Source organism: Tursiops truncatus, chromosome 7 (assembly GCF_011762595.2).
Source record: "Tursiops truncatus isolate mTurTru1 chromosome 7, mTurTru1.mat.Y, whole genome shotgun sequence".
Taxonomy (NCBI): Eukaryota; Metazoa; Chordata; class Mammalia; order Artiodactyla; family Delphinidae; genus Tursiops; species Tursiops truncatus.
The window spans coordinates 94,719,997-94,735,456 of NC_047040.1; the positions used below are offsets into that span (position 1 = coordinate 94,719,997).

General features: G+C 44.6%; 1 protein-coding gene across 4 annotated transcripts in view; it reads right to left on the reverse strand.

Moving 5' to 3' along the window:
- Positions 1-15,460, reverse strand: part of MGAT5 (alpha-1,6-mannosylglycoprotein 6-beta-N-acetylglucosaminyltransferase) — a 362,902-nt gene that overhangs the window by 280,271 nt on the left and 67,171 nt on the right. The gene's annotated exons all lie outside the window — the stretch shown is intronic.

Below are 15,460 nucleotides of genomic sequence, written 5' to 3' on the forward strand. Positions count from 1 at the left end.
TGAATCTTCTACCAGTAATTACCATGTAAACGGTTCACAGTTTCTGGAACAAGGTTAGTATCACTTCTCCAATGCGAATGCTGTTCCCTCTGCCTGGAAGGCCCTTCCTGACCTAGAAGATTCCTCAACATCATAGCCAAATTCAAATGTAAAAATGTCCCAACTCCTAAGGGCTTAGAGGACTTTTTTAGAAACAGACTGGAGTTCTATTGTAGTATCTATGCCTGTTAATCTTTGAGTCTGCTGGGTTCTTGATGCCAAGAACAGCCGAACAACTTATTCATCTTTGTAACCCTGATCACCACCGCCCTCCACTGCATGCATCTCAGTACCTGGCATAGTAAGAATGCAATGAATGTCTGGTGAACTAATGAATGAAACTGTTGAATGAACTGTGTCAATGCTATCTTGAGAGTAATTTCAAAACTGTCGAAAATTCAAAAGCAGAGCCTATACTTTAAGGATATCTCCATGTAAATCAAATAACCACAAATATTCTCCTTAAACTATTATACCTTAGTCTGTTAAGATAGGAGGCTCAGATATTAAGGATAAAGGCAGAGTTAAAGGTCCATGGCACTTACGAGCATCAACTATCATTTATTAAAAGTTGCACTTAATGGAAAGACAATTTTGCACCTTAGAAAAACAGCTAGCTCACTAAGAAGTCTGAGCAGTCATAGTTTTTGAATGATCGTTTTGCTCTGAAAACAGATCCTACATTGAGTCAAAAACATACACACATTAAACAATATTTTTAAAAGTTCCCTTAGATACTATATGGATTTGTTTTTACCTAAAGATCTGACGGAAAAAATTATACACACATCCCATGCTAGTACTTGAGCACCGGAAGCAACAGCCTAAAATCTCTTTTCAAAGATAAAGGAAACAATATTTTCACAAACACCAAGGATAGGTCATGGGTCACAATTCCCAAGCACAAGGCAAATTTGGACCAATTCTACACTCAGTGGAAATTTCCACTTCTGCTGCTTGCTTATAGCTTGGCTCGGGGACTAAATAAATGTCTAACAAAAGGTTAAAGAACAATACGGGCCATGAGAAAATTCAACTATCAAAGAATACCATGTCCAGAGTATAGAACAGGAGCCTAAGGGGACCCACCTCAAATGATAAGCTGGGGGAGAGTTACTTTTAATTCCATAAGGATCATCTAAGACTTTTACCCTGGAGTTGCCAAAAATAAGCAAGGTCTATCTTATTCTGAAGCTCACAGCACTTTAATGGTTGAGGGACCTTCAAGACCATCTGTTCTAGATGCCCAGATATATTAAGTGACCTGCTGGAGAACACAAGCCCGTTATGGGCATAGCAAAGCCTAGACTCCCCAGTCCTTAAAGATCTAACCCAGGGTGTCTCCAGCACAGCACAAAGAATAAAGACTACTCCTGAATACAATCTACACAAAGAAAACCAACTCAGGGAAAGGAGATCATCCAGCCCATCCAGAAGTTCTTCCCAACACACGCGCGCGCGCGCACGCGCGCGCACACACACACACACACACACACACACACACACCCCACACACACACACACACACACACACACACACACCCCCACACACACCAGGCATCAAATACAACAAAGATTATAGACATTAAAAAGGCTCCAGGCAAATTTTACAATGACATTCACTTAACGCAGTAGGTATTTACTAGGAATACAAAAATGAGTGAGGCTAAAGGAAACCCATTCCAAAGGAGCTCACAGTTAGTGAAGGAAACAGAGGGGCCTACATACATAAATTATAAAACTACATGCTTCATCCCATATTGGAGATAGAAACAGGGTACTATGGGACATTTCTGACTCCGCGATTAAATGTCTATCTGAATCTTTCTTCCCTCTGTAATTTCTAGGATAGCTTCTAGAAAATTACACTCTAACCTAAGTGGATAAAAATGTACGAAATTACAGACAATGCCCAGACTAAAATCAAAAGACTCTTTCAGAACCTTTGAAAAGATGAATCCTTCTCCAGAACAGGAAATTCATCCTTGAAACTTTTTTCTAAGTCAAGTTGAAAAACACTGAGGGTATTACATTTGTTGAAGACGAACAAAGTTTCAATTCTAGTATAATGACTTCTAATTCAGATTCAGGTCACCCTCTCAGGTGGGTGAGAAATGAACCCAAACAGTTGACAGGAATATTCCAAACAGTGTTTGTCCTGGAGGTGGACAAACTCCATTATGCATGATCCCAATGCCAACTGTATCCTGGGGACATTTGAGGTCAGAGACCATGAAAATAAAATAGATACGTGACCTTCAAAGCCTCAGCCACTAATAAAGTGCTGGCGGACGTTAAGAACCTGAGCAAGTCACTCAGATCAGGGAGAAAAGGCTTCTGGATATTGGTAAAAGAGCTCCCAACTTCACCGCTCTCTTGGCTCCCCGAAGCGAGGGTCTTGGGGTTGTCTGGACCATCTGAACCACAAAATACCACCTAACATCGTGGAGAGGCATAAACGCCAGAGGACATCCCACCAGGGCCCTCACCAGTGCAGAAAGTGAGGGCAGCACAGAGGAACACTCCTACCACTAGAAGGGCTGGTGAAGGAGGCAGGATCTCAGAACCTACTTAAACAATCGGAGCAAAACTGTGTCCACCATATGTCGCCTGAGGGACCTACACCTCCTGGGGAAGGGAAGGAATTCATGCAGGCAGGACCAAAGCTCTTGGATTCTAAACATGCCCCCACCATTTCTTGCACAGCCTGTGAGCCAAAGATTCAACTAATTCAAACATTTATTACTGGGACTTCCCTGGTGGCGCAGTGGTTAAGAATCCGCCTGCCAAGGCAGGGGACACGGGTTAGAGCCCTGGTCCGGAGAGATCCCACATGCCGCGGAGCAACTAAGCCCATGCGCCACAACTACCAAGCCCGCGTGCCGCAACTACTGAAGCCCGTGAGCCTAGAGCCCGTGCTCCGCAACAAGAGAAGCCACCGCAATGAGAAGGCTGCACATCAGAACAAAGAGTAGGCCCCGCTCGCCACAACTAGAGAAAGCTCGCGCGCAGCAACGAACACCCAACGCAGCCAAAATAAATTAAAAAGCAAACAAACAAAAGAAGTCTCTTAGCTGGTTCTGATCATTGTCTGCTTCGCCATACAAAAATATTAAAAAAAAAAAAATTTATTACTGCACAGCACCTAGACAGACATCTCATCCTTTTTAAGCTGTTGACTGATCATTGGGTGGACTTCAGAGGTAATATTTCTACGTATACACACTACTGTATATAAAATAGATAACCAACAAGGATCTACTGTATAGCACAGGGAACTCTATACTCAATATTTTGTAATAACCTATAAGGGAAAGGAATTTGAAAAGGAGTATATATATAGATAGATATATGTGATTGAATCACTGTGCTGTACACCTGAAACTAACACGATTTTGTAGATCAACCATACTGCAATAAAAAAAAATTTTTTTTATAAATTTATTTATATATTTATTTTTGGCTGCACTGGGTCTTCCTTGCTGTGTGTGGGCTTTCTGTAGTTGTGGCGAGCGGGGGCTACTCTTCGTTGCAGCGCGTGGGCTTCTCACTGAGGTGGCTTCTCTTGTTGCGGAGCATGGGCTCTAGGCGCGCAGGCTTCAGTAGTTGTGGCACGCGGGCTTCAGTAGTTGTGGCTCACGGGCTCTAGAGCACAGGCTCAGTAGTTGTGGCGCACGGGCTTAGTTGCTGCCTGGCATGTGGGATCTTCCCGGATCAGGGCTCGAACCCGTGTCCCCTGCATTGGCAGGCGGATTCTTAACCACTGCGCCACCAGGGAAGTCCCTAAAAAATTTTTTTAAAGAGTTAATATTCTACAACCTGCCTCCTTATTACCACCCAAGGTTGCAGCGGGAAGGAGTGACAGAGAACGGATGTGGAACACCATAAGGAAAGTGGTATTACAGCCACCAGCATCATTTTCCTAGCCCCCTTCACACCAATACCTACAGGCATCCTATTCCACCGGAGGCAATAAAACTATTTTAAGCTACACTTGCAGACAGCTCTGAGAAGAAATGTACTTTTCCCAGAAGTTGGCACAATGTGTGTTTATTTAGGGAGACATATCTACACAATACTAGCAATAAAACTAATTCGACCCATGGGAAGTTATTCCAGAGAGACGGCGTCACCTCCTTCTCCTTCCTAAAAAATCCAAAGAGGGAGAGGAGAAAAAGAAAAAAAGCAAATGCAAATTGCCACTGGCAGAGTCTCGTGTTTAAGGTGCACAGAAGGATTCAAGAGAAAGTCAAGGTGCCCGGCAAATGCCTGTTCATTAACCCGGTAGGAGGTGCCACGCCATCTGGCACCCATGTCCAGTGGAAGATATACTGCTTAGGATCAATGCTGAGAAGCGAGCAAGTTTATTTTTACCCTTTTATGCACAAAACTACAAGGACATAAATGCCTGCATTGGACATACCAGAAAGACTTAACGAGACTGGAAAATGGGATCCAAAACTGGGATCCGGCAGAAGCCAGCTTTCATTGAGCTTGATTAAATAACACCCTCCTCCCAAACGTTCAGGAATCCCAGCAAACTCCACAGCGTCTCAGTTAGAGACTCCTTAAGAAACCACGAGGACTCTGGGCGTGTAAGGGAGGGGAGCCGGCCCCGCATCCACTGATGCCAAAAGACTTGGAGGGGCTCACGTTCAAGGCGGGACTCTGGAGTTTGGCTGGGCAGAGGGCTCTGGGGGCGCCTCAGCGGCTGGGCACAAGGCCAGCCACCAGGGGACAAGACAGCCAATCGCTGGGTGTCGGAACCCCTATCACACTGGCCACTCTGCAGCGTTCTCCCTGAGGCTCTCTGAGCCTCACATAACCAACTGGAATCTTCTTTATCCAAGTGAAGTTACTACCTTTTTCTCTAATAGAAACATAATGCTTGTCCAACGCCAAAAATTTGTTCAGTGCCAAATAACCAGAAAATTACCCAAAAAATTTTTAAATGTTATCATTCCACCACTCACACTGCTAAGATTTTGGTATATTTCATACACACACACACGCAGTGTGGATACACACATGTATGTATCACAAAAATATATTTGCTTTCTTAGAGTCTGCTTTTATATCTTAATAACACATTTTAAATGCTTTCTCATGATAATAAATATCTTTCCACCACAATTTTAAAGCTAAATAGTACTCCCCGATTTCACCATGTTTTACTTAAATAATCTCCACAATACTAGGCATTTATTTTTCTCCCAATTTTTCTCTATTAGAAAATAACATAACAATGAACTGTTCCTCATTCTTACCTTTGCAATTTCAGATATCTGCTTACAATAAAGGAATGACCAAATCAAATAAGAAGATTTTTAGGCTTTTGATGTAGTAATATTCCTACATTTTCTTTCAGAAAAGTTATGCCAACTTACGTTCCCTATTAGCAAGGTATAAGAATGCTCCTATAGGGCTTCCCTGGTGGCGCAGTGGTTGAGAATCCGCCTGCCAATGCAGGGGACACGGGTTCGAGCCCTGGTCTGGGAAGATCCCACATGCCGTGGAGCAACTAAGCCCATGCACCACAACTACTCAGCCTGCGCTCTAAGAGCCCCCGAGCCACAACTACTGAACCCACGTGCCACAACTACTGAAGCCCACACGCCTAGAGCCTGTGCTCTGCAACAAGAGAAGCCACCGCAATGAGAAGCCCACGCACCGCAACAAAGAGTAGCCCCCACTCACTGCAACTAGAGAAAGCCTGTGTGCAGCAATGAAGACCCAAAAAGCAGCCAAAAATAAAATAAATTTAAAAAAATAAAAATAAAAAATGAATGCTCCTATACCCTATGTTCTTACCAAAGTTTTTATTATATTTTATTGTCACTTAAAATATGATCTGCCAATCAGACAGGTGCACATGACCACTGCTAATAATAATAGGAATAATAATAATAATTCAACCACGACATTCACCAGGCACTTACTATGTACCAGTCACTGTTCTAAGAGATTTACATTTGTGAAGTAGGGCTATATTCTTAACCCCATTGTATGGATGGGGAAAAGGAGGCACAGGAAGGTGAGGTCATCTGCCCATGTGGTAACTGGAGGAGCTAAAGTTTGAACCCATGTAATCTGGTTCCAGAGTCCAAGCTCTTGACCACTAGACCATACAAACACATGGGGAACGATCAGGAAGAAGGAGAGAAGGGATAAGATTAACATCCGGTGGAGAGATCACTGGAAACACAACCTGCCCTTTATCACACCCTGACCTTTATTTACATGTTGAATATCACAAATGGTGGGCCATCCCATAAGTGATGAACACAGTCGTCTATTCTAGCAAACCAAATCTGAAAGCAGACTATTAACTTCCCACTGGCTCACTCATCAGCAAGTGACCTGGGTTTATTACTCTGGCATGTAACTATTTGCCTGGTCACACTAATCACATAAAAGGAAGTGGCTTATTTGTTTCCTTGTGTAATAAAGGATTAGGGACCCAATAATTCCACCTCTTGGTATAGAGACGGCCTGAAGTACTGAAAGAACTGGAACAGACACTTGAACACCTATGTTCACAAAACCAAACGGTGGAAGCAACTCAGGTGTCCATCGACAGAGGAGTGGATAAACAAAATAAGGTATACATACGCAATGGAATATTATTTAGCCTTAAACAGGAGGAAAATTCTGGCACATGCTACAATATGGATGAACCTTGAAGACATTAGGCTAAATAAGTCAGTCACAAAAGGACAAGTATCATATGATTCCACTGATGTGAAGTACCCAAAACAGGCAAAGGCAAAGAAAGGCAGAAAGAAAAACGGTGGTTGCCAGGGGTTGGCTGGGGCGGGGGTAGGAGGAAGCAGGGGTTGTTCTTTAATGCGTACAGAGTTTCAGGTGGGAAGATGACAATAGTTAGGGCGCTTCAGCCATCTGGGCCCTCATCAGATCCTCATAAGCCTTTCTGGGTAATGCCACCCAGCAGACGTTGAGAGGGGATACAAATGCTCAAGAAGAGATGAAAATGCTTCTAGAAACAATCTTTAATTGCAGGGAAGGACTTGTACTGATGTTCACATAAATGAGCAGTTTGAATGGCAAAGGAAAAACAGACTCCAAGGAATGTACTATAAAAACCACCCCTGTACAGGAATCAAAGAACGAATGGGGAAACCAGGTGAGCATTTCCTAATGACTACCGAGCACAGCAAACACAGCCACGGGAAAGGTCTTCGCACGAGCCTGTGCATCAGCAGAACTCAGGTTTTCAGGGGCCAAGAACATCAGAAACAGAAAGACTGCCCAGCCAAAAGCCAGATTTGGGATACACTTGTTGAGAAGGGTACCTCTGGGAGCCAGAAAGACAGCTTCTGACCACTCAGTGACTCACTGTATTCAGAGCATCCCAGAACAGTTTTAAAAAGACTCAAATTCAGAAATGCTGTCTTTGTGACTTATTTAATAGAAGGTCACTATAAGATCCCCAAAGACAGCTTAATCACCATGAGACCATATAAAGCTATTCTAAAGAAAGGAAAGCTAGAGCTATCAAGGCTAATCACACGCTACTGCCTAACCATAAACCCAACCTGACAGACACAGGATTAGAGGGGCCACACCAAGACGAGGGCTCAGCTCACTTCCCAGGCCACCATCTTGTATTTCGCTAACTCAAATATAATCCCCTCCTTGTACAATAAAGAATCTGACTTGTCTTTGTCCCTGGTTCCTGAAAGGCAGCCTATAAATCCTTGGAACTTCCCGAGTAAGAGAAGGGTCTTTATTATTCATGAGCCCCTTGAGTCACACCTGAGATTATGTAAAATGAGAAGACTCAGATTGGGGGCCGATCACCAGTAAGACCAACCCTGCGATTAGAGGGGTGGGGCTTTGAGGCAGCCCAATCCTGGGAAGAGGAAGGAGGCTGGAGACTGAGTCCATCCACGTGGCCAACGATTCAATCAATCACGCCACATAATGAAACCCCAATAAAATCTCTGGACACCAGGCTCAGTGGCGCCTCCTGGCTGTTGAATACAATGATGTGCCAGGAAGGTGACACACTCTTATCCCACAGGGAGAGGGCATGGAAGCTCAGCATTTGGAATCCTCTCAGACCTCACCTATGTCTATTTGGATGCCTGATCTATATCCTTTAAAATTCAAGTATAATCATAAGTATAGCACTTTCCTGAGTTCTGAGTCATTCAAGAGAATTATCAAGCCTGAGGGAGTCATGGGAGCCCCCCAGATTTGTAGCCAGTCAGAAGTGTTAGTGGCCTGGGGACCCCACTTGCAGTTGGCATCTGAAGTGGGGGCCATGTTGTTGGGACCAGACCCTTTAACTTATGCGATCTGCACCAACTCCAGGCGGTTAGCAGCAGAACTGCATTGCAGTCCACCAGCTGGTGTCAGAACTCCCCCGACACAAATTCCCAGCTCACTCAAGTGCTACACACGGCTTCAATACTCAGCTCCATATAACGTAGCTTTTATCTGCTAAAATTCATGCCAAATGTTAATGACTAGAAATTTTCCCCCAGTTCAAATACTGCCATTTGCAGCAGCATGGATGGACCTAGATTATCATACCAAGTGAATTAAGCCAGAAAGAGAAAGACAAATAGCATGTGATATCCCTTGTATGTGGAATCTAAAATATGATACAAACGAATTTTTTTTTTTTTTTACAAAACAGAAACAGATTCACAGACATAGGCAACAAACTTATGTTTACCAAAGGGGAAAAGGGATGGGGGGGGATAAATTAGGAGTTTGGGATTAGCAGACCTACCCTATTACCTATAAAATAGATAAAGCAACAAGGTCCTACTGTGTAGTACAGGGAACTATATTCAATATCCTGTAATAAATCATAATAAAAAAACATGAAAAAATGTGTGTATATATACACACACATATGCATGTATATATAACTGAGTCACTTTGCTGCATACCAGAAACTGACACAACATTGTAAATAAACTATATTTCAATACCACACACAAAAAAGAAAATTTCCCCCATTCAACACTAGTAACAGCTAAAATGTTTTGAATAATTGCTATCTCAGACATGGTTCTAAGATCTTCCACGTGTATTAACTCACTCCTCAAAGCAACCTCACAGGGTGAGTACTGTTATCATTCCCTTTATAAATGAAAGCACCGAGGCACAGAGAGGTTAAGGAATTTGCCTGAGGTCACACGGCAAGCTCACGTGGCAAGGTCACATGGTCAAGGTGCCAGGATTCAAAGCGCGTTCCTCTGTCTCTGAAGCCGCCCCTTAGCCACAAGTCCAGAGGAAAAGGCGTGACTGCTGGCCGCCAACCCCTCCAAGGGCCACAGGTCACTACACTTCCCCATCCCCACTGGCTCCCATTCTCCATCCTTAGAATGGCCACATGCTGAGTTCCCTGGGGAAGACTGCATGCTTTCTGACGATAGATTTATCCGGTTTTGACTGTAGCTCAGGAAAGCTAAGTTTGAGAACACTACAGCACTGGGGAAGATGAACTATTTTCCTGAAAGTCTTTTCCAACAAAAACACAAATTAGCAGCTGGATGGTTCTAGATGTAAATGAAAGTGATAAATTTCCCTGCAATAAATGAATAGATTCAGAGTTGTTCCTTTTCATTATCATCTCCCTTACTGCAGGCAGAACGGCTCCACGGGTGACACGAATTCCTTCTCCCTTCCTTTTCCCCAATTATTTAAACTCAAAAGTGCTACATAGCTACTTCTTCACTTTTATTAAATTAGTAGTACAGGTTGATGTTCTCAGTGTTCTTAGTACTGCAATTAAAACCTCAGCAGTCACGGTGGTGATTTTTCAAATATAAACGACGTAATAAGGTCATCAGCTGGCTGTCCTTCTGTTTCACGTCCTCTTTTAGTAACGCTTTTGAGCATGCCAGGCACTTGGGACTTGGCAATAAATCCGAGCAAGTTTCTGCTTGCCCTCAGGGCACTTACATGGCAGCAGGAGAGAAAGCCAGAAGAGGGACAAGTGTGTGCGTGTACTGCCCGTGTACGTATGCATAATTTAGGGAAATGGTCAAGGATATTAAAAATAGAGTGAGTGTAGATCTGGGGGACGAACAAGAAGATGTGTGTTTCTGGAGTGAAATCAACATGGGAAAAGGGTGGGAGATGAAGAGAGAGACGCACCAGATCATTCTGAACTGAGGTATCCAATCCCTTATCACCATGTCCCTCACCTCCCCTGAGTCTATGCCTCCATCACCTTACATTGGACAACTGTCTTTCCTACCTGACCTCTACGCTTCCTTACAGCCAGTTCTCCACAAATGTAGCTGTAGTTCTCTACAAATGACCTTTGTAAAACAGAAATCAGATCAGGTCACGTCCCTGCTCAAAACTCTCCACACATCCCTCCCAATCAGAATAAAACCCTTAACTCCGCACCGCGCAACGAGGTTCTCCATGTTCCAGCACTACCTGCCCTCCAAACTCAGCATCTTGCTCCCTCCCCCGCCCACACAGCCCTCACACTGGGCCACGCGTGTTCCTGCCTCGGGCACCTCATCCTGGATACCACCTTGACTCCACCACCATTCAGGTCTGGGCACAAACATCCCTCCCTGGTCTGGCGGAGGGGGCACTTAGCCCCCCTAGTGGAATTCAGGCTTGAGTGGGACATGGGGTTCCTTCCTTGAAGGGGGGGTGGGGTAGAGGGAGGGAGAGGATACCCTCACCCTTGCCTGAAATCTCACCCCTAAGGCTGCCTTCAATACTTTCACGGTGATCAAAGCCAACTTTTCTCTTTCTCTGGACAAGGGTAGTGACACCGAGGACAAGCTCATGGTGACTGACAGAGCCTACCGGCCTTAGCCCAGAGAGAGAGAAGGTCCCTCTCAGGTGGCATTGTGTCACAGCATAACAGAGATGGGCAGCCTTTACAGACAAGAGCTTCCCCGCCAGGTGAACTTCCTTGATGGCAGCGGCTGTCCTAGGGCTGCTTAGTCCTCACCTGTGTTCTTTCTGCCCAGGAGACTGAGCAACTCTCCCACGTCCTCAGGCCAGCGCAGGGTGCTCCATTCAGAGTAACTATCTCTCCAAAGCAGGCCTACACATTCCAGCTAAAGTCATAACGGGATTTGGGACATCCCTGGTGGTGCAGTGGTTAAGACTCCACACTGCCAGTGCAGGGGACGTGGGTTTGATTCCCTGGTTGGGGAACTAAGATCCCGCATGCAGCGTGATGCTGATAGATATATAGATATATAGATACATAGATACATAGATCATAACGGGCTTTGCCTGGACCATGTACGATGATCTGCTCAATTCTCCAGTTTGGGGAGAAGTAGGGTTAGGAATGTGTTTAGGAATCAGTCTTCTCTCTCACTTTCTTTCCCCCAGGTTGGCAGCAGGGAGCCACACCCTGTAAGCCACGGGCCTCAGGCAACATGCCTCTGTTTGGAATCCAGGGGTCCCCAAATGTGTGAAGCAGCAGAACTCCGAATGTCTTGGGCTCTGGGACACCAGGGGATCCCTTGGACGCCCTTCTTCTGAACCAGGAACAATCCGACTGGCAGGACAGGGGACATGTTGTGGGCAGAGGCCTCTGCATCGCAGAAGAATGCAGAAAATATTTAAGAGTCACATCTCCCTGCTTTCCTACGGAATGTTTTTTCCTTGGTTATTCTTTTCACCACCCACGGCACTTACTGGTAAAACAAGTGATTGCCACAGATCTGAGCAGGTTAGGGGGAAAAAAGACTCAAATTTGGGAAAGCTCTATCCCATCACTTAATCTCTTTTTCTGGGAACTGAAAAAACACCACTAGGATATGGTTCTAGGGACTGAGTACCTGAATCCAGGTAAGCGCTTATACCAAAATTACTGTAGAAATAAGATGTGCAAAACATAGAGCCTTTACTGGGCTGTACAGTCATCATGTAAAAATGACAGTTATTTCCCTAAAGGGATGATAATTAATGCTGCCTTTACATAAGCCACTGCTTTTTAAGTTTTTCTTTTTTCCTGATGTTTTCCTGCATTAGCAATCAGCAGGGTAATGGACATCAGCGTCAGGCATTTTCTCTGAGAGATGAACACTTTCACCAACACTTGCCCATATGCAGAGGCATTCCCATTTGAATAACAAGGCAGGGGGACTTCCCTGGTGGCACGGTGGTTAAGAATCCACCTGCCAATGCAGGGGACACGGGTTCGAGTCCTGGTCCAAGAAGATCCCACATGCCGCAGAGCAACTAAGCCCGTGCGCCACAACTACTGAGCCTGCGCTCTAGAGCCCGCGAGCCACAACTACTGAGCCCGAATGCCACAACTACTGAAGCCCGTGCGCCTAGAGCCTGTGCTCCCCAACAACAGAAGCCACTGCGATGAGAAGCCCACGCACCTCAACGAAGAGTAGCCCCGGCTCGCCACAACTAGAGAAAGCCCGTGCACAGCAACGAAGACCCAACGCAGCCAATCAATCAATCAATCAAAAAGAAAAACAAGGCAGGGGGATGGGGGAGTTTGAGGGTATAGTTCTTGCCCCAGAGCATTCTGGGATTCCCTTGCACCTGATCACAAAGCCACAAGAGGTTCTGCCCATACACTCAAGACAATGCAAACGACTGAGGTGCAAGAAAAACTCTCCCGTGTCTCTAAAATGCTCTCCCCGCCAGACCGGGCTTTCCTCCCTGCCATTCAAACATTTTTGAGTACTTCTGTCAGGGACTGAGTATGTGACAATGAAGAGACATGATCCTGGCCCTCAAGCTGTAGCGGGGAGACACACACGTCAATGGATCATTAGACTATAACATAAAAGTGGAATCTACCCACTGGTTCAACCAGTGTTTGCTGAGCACCTACTACATGCAGGGCACTGTTCTGGATGCCAGTGTACAAAAGCAAGAGTACATAATAGACACAGGATAATCAGGAGAACACAGAAGAAACCCATCACGTCCTATCCAGGGGGATCAAGAAAGGCTTCTCTGAAAAAGGAAACCCTGGAAGGAGTCCTGAAAGACGAAAAGAAGATGGTGGAGGAAGGCATCCCCAGCGTGGGGTGGGAGCCTGTGCGTGGAGCAGAGGTACCAGTGACCAGCGACAGTCAAGGGAACTGTTGCCCTGCACACCTGGAACAGAAGGGGAGGCAGGGGGCCAAGATAAGTCTTGGACGGCAAGACAAGGTGACCAGGGACCTTGACGCCACAGCAGGACTTAGGGCTCCCCTGTAGTTGAGTAATTTTGAAGAGCCTGAATCCCAGGAGTGGCGCGATCTGATTCCCATCTCAGATATAATACCCCGAAATGGCTTTTATTTTCAAGCACTGCCTCTCCTGCCTCAGAGGCTAGAAAATGCAAAAGACGGGCAGATTTAGATTTAGTAACTAGATACAAGCAAGTTTCAAAAAAATAAGGCATATAAGATTCTTCCCTGTTTTAATTAGAGAAGATGGTTAGAAACTACCAAGGCGGCGGGGGTGGGGGGAGAAAAAGAAGAATGTTTTTTCACAAATCCCAAAAATCAAGTGAGCAAAAAGCAGCTTCCCAGAGACAAACCGTCCTGACTTCGTAATTCTGCTAGAACTGCTCATTTTCATCTCCGCTGGGACCAACAGAAGCTGCGTGACAAATGCTCTTCACGTCCCGTGTGGCCTGCTGCCACATCACACCTCGGTACGAGCCACACCAGCCTCCCAACTTGGCCACCAAGCTCGTGGTGAAGGAGCCAACCTCTGACAGATCCAGAAAGGAGTGAGTGTACATATTCTCACCGTGGACAATGGCTGCAAGGAAAGCTGTTTTTTCCAAATAATATTTTCTATTAATTTAACAGTTCAACATTCCCAAAGGCCTTCAAACTGAGGACTGAATTTCCCCTATAACATGAAGGGCAATTTCAGATCCCCGTAGTCCAAAATTCAACTATTCAACATCCCATTCATTCTGTCCCTATAGACGAGACACACTTACTACTCAGAAAATGGTACCCTGTATATAATAAACGGATGCAATGAGATTGCATTGCAGTGTTATGGTTTCCGACCCAAATCCAGTTAGAAGCTCCTATGTCATATATCCTGTTTATTGACCACACTTTAAGCCTATCAGCTACTCTAGCTTCAAATGAACTTGATTGCTTCGATACAAACACAAACTCCAATTTAATTTCTACACGACTAACTGCCTTCCAAATGAAATTCTAAAGCCCAACAAGTGAGATCATAATTAGGTTGGTTACGTTTTTTATTATAGAAGCAAAAGCACGTTAAATGTTACTGCCTTGAAGGCCCATGTTTCTATTAGCGAAGCCACACATGAAATAGACTGGGGATTTTTCTTCAACGACCACTGCGAGTTGCCAAGATGTTTAACTGCCACATTTCGGAATATTTCAAATGTTTCCAGTCAGAATCAAAACTGAGAGATGGGTTAAAAATTAGTCTTCACTGTATGCCGTGTATAATGAATTCCATCACTTAACATCCCAAAACAGGCAAAACTAACCTTGCTGAGAAGTCAGGTCGGTGCTTATGCTTGGGATGGGGGTGAATGCAGACCTTGACTAGAAGGAGGCACAGGGGAGCTGCCCGGTACTGTGCAGCGTTTACTTCTTGATCTGGGTACAAAGGGCTGCGATAATTCACCATGCTGTACACGAAGCACGTTTAACTGTTCTTTCGTAGAATTCAGTTAAAGTTTAAAATATTAGGGTAGAGGACAATTCTTTGTCTACTCTCAAGGAGACCCTAATAGGTCAGCACTTCAATTCTATGTGGCATTTGAAAGAACATGGGTTTCACATGGACCGAAATCAGATCAACAGAAATCCTGATTGGCTTTACTGGACATGCTTTCATGCTCTTTCATTCATTTTTCTGAAAGATCTCAACCATATTGTTCATTGCGGCAGTATTTACAATAGCCAATTGGGAACAACCTAAGTGCCCATCAATGGATGAATGCATAAAGAAGATGTGGTGTGTCTAGATATACACAATGGAATATGACTCGGCCATAAAAAGATGAAGTCTTGCCATGTGCAACGATATGAATTGACCTTGAAGGTCTCATGCTAAGTGAAATAAGACAGAGAAAGATAAATACTGTATGATATCACTCATATGTGGAATCTAAAAAAACACACGAACAAGAAAACAAAATAAATGAACAACCAACAAAAACAAGTAGATACAGAGAACACAGCAGTGGTTGCCAGACGAGAAGGGGTGGGGCAAAACAGGTGAAAGGGACCAACTGTTTGGTGAGGGATGGAAACTAAACTTTGGATTGTGAGCAGCCTATAGGGCATATAGAAGAGATAGTGTTGCATACATGAAACTTACATACTGTTACAAACCAACACTGCTTCAATAAAAAAAAGATACTAACCATCCTAACGGTCATGTGCGCAGCATGGGGAGCACCCAGCGTGAATCATTATTTAACATCCCCTCCTCAATAC